Source organism: Sinocyclocheilus anshuiensis, unplaced genomic scaffold (assembly GCF_001515605.1).
Source record: "Sinocyclocheilus anshuiensis isolate Anshui unplaced genomic scaffold, SAMN03320099.WGS_v1.1 scaffold1614, whole genome shotgun sequence".
Taxonomy (NCBI): domain Eukaryota; kingdom Metazoa; phylum Chordata; class Actinopteri; order Cypriniformes; family Cyprinidae; genus Sinocyclocheilus; species Sinocyclocheilus anshuiensis.
The window spans coordinates 27,550-35,297 of NW_015547777.1; the positions used below are offsets into that span (position 1 = coordinate 27,550).

General features: G+C 34.4%; 1 protein-coding gene across 1 annotated transcript in view; it reads right to left on the reverse strand.

The window, feature by feature from the left end:
* The window catches only part of LOC107704582 (F-box/LRR-repeat protein 17-like), a 105,680-nt gene that overhangs the window by 27,393 nt on the left and 70,539 nt on the right, over window positions 1-7,748 (reverse strand). The window lies entirely within an intron of this gene.

Consider the following 7,748-nt stretch of genomic DNA (forward strand, 5'->3'; position numbering starts at 1 on the left):
ATTTTAGCAAATGGCTGCAATATAACAAAGAGTGAAAAATTTAAGGGGGTCTGAATACTTTCCGTACCCACTGTATAAACAAAATGCATGTATGCTTTGAGAAATTATGCTAAGCCCAAAATATACACTGGAAAAATAAAAATTAAAATAAAATAAAATAAAATAAAATAAAATAAAATAATTAAAATTAAAATAAAATAAAAATTGCCAAATGAACCCTAAATAAAATCCAAATACTGTTGGATAATGTGCAAAATTACTTATAAAGTTTTATACTCCATATTGCATTTGCATGATCTTTGTATATTTATACTTTAAAAGGAATAACTAATGAAAACACAACATTATTGATCAGACGACAAACCAATATATTATTAACATGATAATAAATCAGCTTTGAACAGCAGGATGCATATATACAGCTTGAAAAAATACTACTTTCTAAATGTTTTGAAAGAAATATAATAAAATATATACGTGTCTTGAGAAATATATATAATGAAAAAAATAAACAAATAAAACTGTTCAAAAATGAAATAATAATAATAAAAATCCTGAATTAATGTATCTTTATCATTTAAAAGGGACAACTAATAAAAACTCAACATTATTTATCAAAGACAAACCATCAAATGAGCTGAAATATAGAGGTTAAATTCTATTCCTTTACTCTTTTCACACTGCATTCTAACAGTCTGCCAGCACAAGCGTGATCATGAGTGTGTGAACGGTCATTTACTAATTACTCTGTTGTCATTATGATTAAAGTGAGCTGATCTCATCTGGTTTGTGGGTTTGCATCAGTCTGATGAAGGACGCGGCGGATCTCTGTTCTCTTTAATAGCAGCGACTGCAGGTTATTAGCGTTTAAACAACTTACGGCCCAGTGCTTTCGTCTCATTGCTCAACAGCAATTGCTCCCCAATTAGGGAGGATAAATGGTATTTAAAGTGAGAGCACACATGGACGGAGCTCATTGCGGCTGCGATCACATCCACACACAGGTCACTCACTGCCACATTAAAACACTTACTGAAACATGAGGATTCACTCGCATTTAAAGAAGCTCAAGGCTAATAAGAGACAGTCAAAAAGAGTCAAAAAATCAGTGAACTGATTCACTGTAATTAATCAGTCAAAAAGACTCATGAACAGTCTCAAACTCACAATTTGAATCAGTCTAATGACTACAGTGTGAACAGTGGAGTCTGACTCGTGAACAAATGACTCTCTAACTGATTCACTGTAATGAATCAGTCAAAAAGACTCACAAACAGTCTCAAATTCTCAATTTGAATGAACAAATGACTCCCTAACGATTCCTTGTAATGAATCATTGAAAAAGACTCATGAAGAGCATCAAACTCACAATTTGGATAAACAAATGACTCTCTAACAAATTCCATGTGATGAATCTTTCAAACAGACACACAAATATACTTAATCTCACAATTTAAATTAGTACAAGTGCATACAGTGTGATCAGTGGAGCCTGACTCATGCACAAATGAATCTCTAACCGATTCCTTGTAGTGAATCAGTCAGAAAGACTTGCAAACAGTCTCAAACTCACAATTTGAATCAGTCTAATGATTACAGAGTGAACAGTGGAGTCTGACTCATGAACAAATTACTCTCTAACCGATTCATTGTAATGAATCAGTCAAAAAGACTCAAACAGACTCAAACTCACAATTTGAATCAGTCTAATGATTACAGTGTGAACAGTGGAGTCTGACTCTTGAACAAATGACTCTCTAACCGATTCATTGTAATGAATCAGTCAAAAAGTCTCACAAACAGACTCAAACTCACAATCTGAATCAGTCTAATGATTACAGTGTGAACAGTGGAGTCTGACTCTTGAACAAATGACTCTCTAACCGATTCATTGTAATGAATCAGTCAAAAAGTCTCACAAACAGACTCAAACTCACAATCTGAATCAGTCTAATGATTACAGTGTGAACAGTGGAGTCTGACTCTTGAACAAATGACTCTCTAACCGATTCATTGTAATGAATCAGTCAAAAAGTCTCACAAACAGACTCAAACTCACAATCTGAATCAGTCTAATGATTACAGTGTGAACAGTGGAGTCTGACTCTTGAACAAATGACTCTCTAACCGATTCATTGTAATGAATCACGTCAAAAAGACTCACAAACAGACTCAAACTCACAATCTGAATCAGTCTAATGATTACAGTGTGAACAGTGGAGTCTGACTCTTGAACAAATGACTCTCTAACCGATTCATTGAAATGAATCAGTCAAAAAGACTCACAAACAGTCTCAAACAGACAATCTGAATCAGACTAATGACTCTAGTGTTAAAGGAATCAAGACCAAAAGCAGAATGCATACATTTCTCCATACACCGCAGCCATTTTCCCAATTAATTTTAGAAATGATATCAAAAAAGCCTCTGCAGATCTTATGAACTCATGAAACACAAACTCCCGCAGGTCTCACTGAAACGCTTCTGCGATGGACGTCCAACATCAGGCATTCTCACGAGCAGATCGGGGGCTCGAGGGCCTGGAGGAGAGCCAGGTTCACGTCTAGACGCTCTAATTCATGCCATGAGAAGGGCTTTTAGTGGCAGGAGGGCGGCTGGGGATCGTTCGCACTCACCAAATGGGAATGTGACGTCCCACGGCCGGCCCGACGGTGCCACAGCGCTTTCAAAAGCGAGACACAAAGGACAAGGGTCAAAACATGAGCAGAAAGGAAAAGATTTAGCAGCGGCCACGTCTTTACTGTCAGAGCGCTGTGAAAGGATGGCGCAGCTGCGATGTACATCGAAGAACGGGTCAATGAATACTGACATGTCTGTGGAAAACCGTGACGCTTCAAAAGACTCCAGCACACAAACGGTCGGCCCTCTAAAACACAAACAATGCCGCATGTGAACATCTGAAACCGTAGCTGAGAAAAACATGCTCATACGCTGGGAGAAAACAAAATTGCTAGTAAATTTAGCAAACAGTTACAAAGGCAATTGAATTAAACACTGAATTTTTAAAAACGGAAATAGTATTTTCTTGTAAAACGTACTCCAGTAGTTTTTGTTTTATTTAGTACTTAGAAAATCATTTTTACAGTGTATGCAATAGAGAGAAACCTGAAAATAAAGCATCCCTCTTTAGGCAGAAGATAAACTACATTTGCATTTGCTGAAGGAGAAATTAATGTTTGTTATAGATAAATTTATATTTATATATATTTTAAAATTAAGTCTTACATTTAAAAGTATCATGTTTTTAAAAACTGCAATACAGAGTCAAATGAAGATTTTAAAACTTCAATCATAAATGCAAATCTAATAATAAAATAATTATTAGATAATTACAAAATAAAATAAATGTATATACATTTAAAAAAATTTGAATGACGAGTCAACTGAAGATTTTTAATCTTTAACATTAAATATAAAAGTATCAAGTTTTAAAAACTGGAATGTTGAGAGAGAAGATTTTCAAACTTTAATCTTCAATTTAAATTCAAAAGTATCACATTTTTATAAAAATTGGAATACTGAGTCAACAGAAGATTTTCAAACTTCAATCTTAATTTTTAATTTTAAATATAAAATATAAATTAAATATAATAAAATCATAATTAGATCATTTGCAATTACATACAAAATGTAATAAAATAAACGTATAGTATATAAAAATTTGAATGATGAGTCGTCAGAAGAATTTTAAACTTTAATATTAAATTTAAAAGTATCACTTTTTAATAAAAATAGGAATACAGTCAAAGTAACATTTTCAAACTGAAATCTTAATTTTTAAAAATTAAATATATTAATAAAATCATTATTAGATCATTTATAACAAAATAATATAATAAAATACATTTAAAAGTATCATGTTTGAATGCTACAAAAGATTATCAAACTTCGGTCTTAAATCTAAATATTTTAAATTTTAAATTAAATCTTATACATTTAAGTATCAAATTTTTAAAAAATGCATGCTGAGTGAATAGAAGATTTTCAAACTTTAATCTTAAAAGTATCACTTAAAATTAGGGATATGCCGGTATCAAATTTTCAAGTAGCGATTAATTGCTAATGCTTTTATCACGGTATACGGTATTATCACGATATTGAAATTTAGTTTAAAAAAGTGCTGTCATAATACAGTATAAAAGGTTTAATAACTTTTTTCTTATAACAAAAATAACAACATTTAAATGCAGTAAAGCAATACAGAAAAATGGATATATCGCATTACCGAATACCGGCACAAGTCTACTTAAAAATACAATATACAAAAAGTTTGTATGCTTTTCTTAGTAAAAACAATAAAATGGAACTGGGATAAAAATAATAGATTTTCATTTGATGCTGCTTTGCAAAGTGGGTGAAGATGAACATGTAAAAGTGTCTCATCTGCATTAAATCTGATAGCTGTACGTCTGTACATCAGTCTGCTGATAACCACATCTGGATGGACGGAGAGAGTCAGACCTCTCCAATACCGTTAAACACACGTACGTTTGAGTGCATGAGAGTAAATACAGACCATATTTCTGCACAAGGACACTAAACCATAATGCAACAGTCTCAAAAGCATCGGCCGTCCTTCTGCTGAACTCTAGTTTTGTGGTCTGGCTTTGATTTTGAGGCACTGCCTGCTGTGAAGCTCAATATCGAAGGGCTTTCAAAACGATTACCATCATCATCATCTGGTATGAATAGAGATCTGAAAATATCTGCTCTGCCAAACGGTGTGTGATTTGGCAGGTAGGAGACTGTGAGTTTTGGGGCTGGCAAACGCTGTGAAGAGAAGCACCTCCTTAATCAGACGAGCAGGAGGCCTTTCAGAACATCATCTGACTGAAGACGCGTCTCTGCAAACGGTCAGTTTTCATTCTGAGCTGAAGGAGAGCAATGAGGCCGAACGCTCAGGAAGAATCGCTGTCTCTTTGAAGCCCTGCTGGGATAAACGGGACGTTATCTGCAGTCCTGAGACTCTGGAGATAATACAACACTAACTAGACTGCAGATCCAGCTGGACAAGAGGGGAATCAGAGCTCAGTCGCTCACAGAAAGACATACTCACAATCGCTTCGGTCTGAGAGAGACACGCATGTCAGACGAACACAGTAAAACTAGAAAAGGGCTGTTCGAATCTAAAGAGCCACTGCAGCAAGAAACATGTCTTTCTATTGAGTGCAAAAACAAGCAGTGTAGACTCAGTGAGTCAGTTCAGAGTCAGTCTGATGAATCACTGAATCAACATCTGATTCAATTATTTGTATCGTGAAAAGCGCTATACAAATAATCTTGAACTTACACTCCCATTTGAACTGCAAGTTGTTGTTTCTAATTCATGAAGCATTACTGATATTTCATATAATGACAACGTAAGACAATGTTTGTTTTATAATTACACATTAAAAGTATCAACAAATATAAAAACATTAAGTACACAAAGCATCTTATTTCAAGACAAAGTAATTAAGTGCAGTTCAGTGAGTCAGATGCTGATTCAGTAACAGATCTGATTCAGTGATTCGTCAAAATGATTTGTTTGCAGAGTTTTTGTAATTTTTTATTTATAAATATAAATATTAAAAACGTATTCTATGCATAATTATAATAAAGTATCACTTTTAAAAAATGTCATTGCTGAGTCAACAAAAGATTTTCAAACTTCAATCTCAAATTGAAATTACAAAAAAAAGTTCACATTTAAAATTAAATCTTAAAAGTATCCTGTTTAAAAAAAAAGTGAGCACTGACTCGACAGAAGATTTTCAAACTTTAATTATAAATGTAAATTTAAAAGTATCACGTTTTTAAAAATCGGAATACTGAGTCAACAGAAGATTTTTAAATTTAATCTAACAATAATACATTTACTATTAGATTAGATCATTTATAACAAAAAATAAATGTAAAAGTATCATGTTTTTAAAAAATGTATTTTGTGTGTGTGTGTGTGTGTGTGCGTGTATAAAAGTAGCAAATACATATAATATATAAATATTATATCAATATCAAATGCCAAGTTGGTGTGAAGGCTAACGGCACAGATCTGACAAAACCTACGATTGTGTATAGATTTATTTTCACTTCTAGTACATGACGTCAGAACCACCGTCCCACGCATCCGTCCTCATCACGTTCACACACACATAGAAGCATCGCTGAGCTCGTGTCAGAATCTCACAGTAACTCTGAACCGTACGAGCATCTGTTAGACGTCAGAACCACCGTCCCACGCATCCGTCCTCATCACGTTCACACACACATAGAAGCATCGCTGAGCTTGTGTCAGAATCTCACAGTAACTCTGAACCGTACGAGCATCTGTTAAAGGAAGGAATCCAGAAAGTGTGCCTGGAGGAGGCAGATTTATTATTCAGCAGGCTTTTCTGCTGATTGGAGCAGCGTCTCCCGTGAGGAGCAGGAGGAGAGCACATTATTAATGGAGCGGGGTTAAGACTTTGATACGGCCCCTGTGTCTGCTTTGATGCTACTGGAGGGAAGCACACGAGGGAAACACACACACACACACACACTCGCGGCTCAGAGCATTGTTAAAACGGCGCACGCTCGCACAGGCTGTGTTCGCTGGAGCTCCAGACTGACAGCGTGTTTTTGTTTATCCTTCCCAAAATTCAAAGGCACCGGAGCGCCGGAGGAGCCGCATGTGTGCAGAACCGCAGGAGAACAAACACAAATATTCCTGAAAATCAAACCTCGTGATCATCACGCATCTCCGGGGCCTGAAACTGGATCTCAGAGCGCGAACACGGCGGAAACCTGCTCTGAATCTCCACCTTTAACATGAGCATCACCAGAGTACTAGTGCTGGTTGCTGCTTACCACAAGACTAGTTAAACAACCAGAAAACATTCAGTTTTCAGTGACTTTACTATTAAACTTTTACACCTGTGGGTTTCAAACCAGGGCCTTGCATAATCATCAAAATGTCCTAAATTATTTAAAATCAGCTGAAATAGAAAAAAATAAGATTTTCTTTGAGGAAGCCATTCCCACAGTCCTTGACCAGGCATGTTCACAACTATAACAATAACAACACAGATGAACAAAGTCATAGAATCACTTTCATCATTTTTTGCAGCTGATGAATGTTAAAAATATTGACAGCCAATCAGAATCCACCAGACTTTAAAGAGCAGAATGAACAACATTTAATAGAGTTAATATAGTAGTACTGTATATAGTTACCATTTTATCATTATAATATAGTTATCATTATATTTATCCTTATTCTAATCGTTCTTGGTGTGAAAGAGCCTGTAGCCCAATTTCAAAAGTATAAATCTAAAAACGCCATTTTTTTCTATTTATGCCGAGCTCTAAAATAAATCCCAAATTTTATTTGGCAGAAATTGTGTAAGACAAAACATTCTAATATCATGAAACACTCTAATGTTATAGAACATATTCTTAATATATATTAAGAGTTACAGTATAGAGTTACAGTAACTCATGAGAAACTGGAAAAATAATAGTAAAAAAAAATCAAATTAAAAAAAAAATAATAAATGGGTGAACCTTGAAGAACATCCAGTTCTTGAAACTGGAATCATGTCATTTTAATTAATTTATTAATTTAACTATTTTTTTCTAGTACAGGATGTACAAAACTGTATTTGGTATGCATCTAAATTTATACTGCATGTAAAGAGCAGAGCGTGGAAGGAGGAGAAGAGAGAGAAAAGAGAAATATATATGTGTATATATATATATATATATAT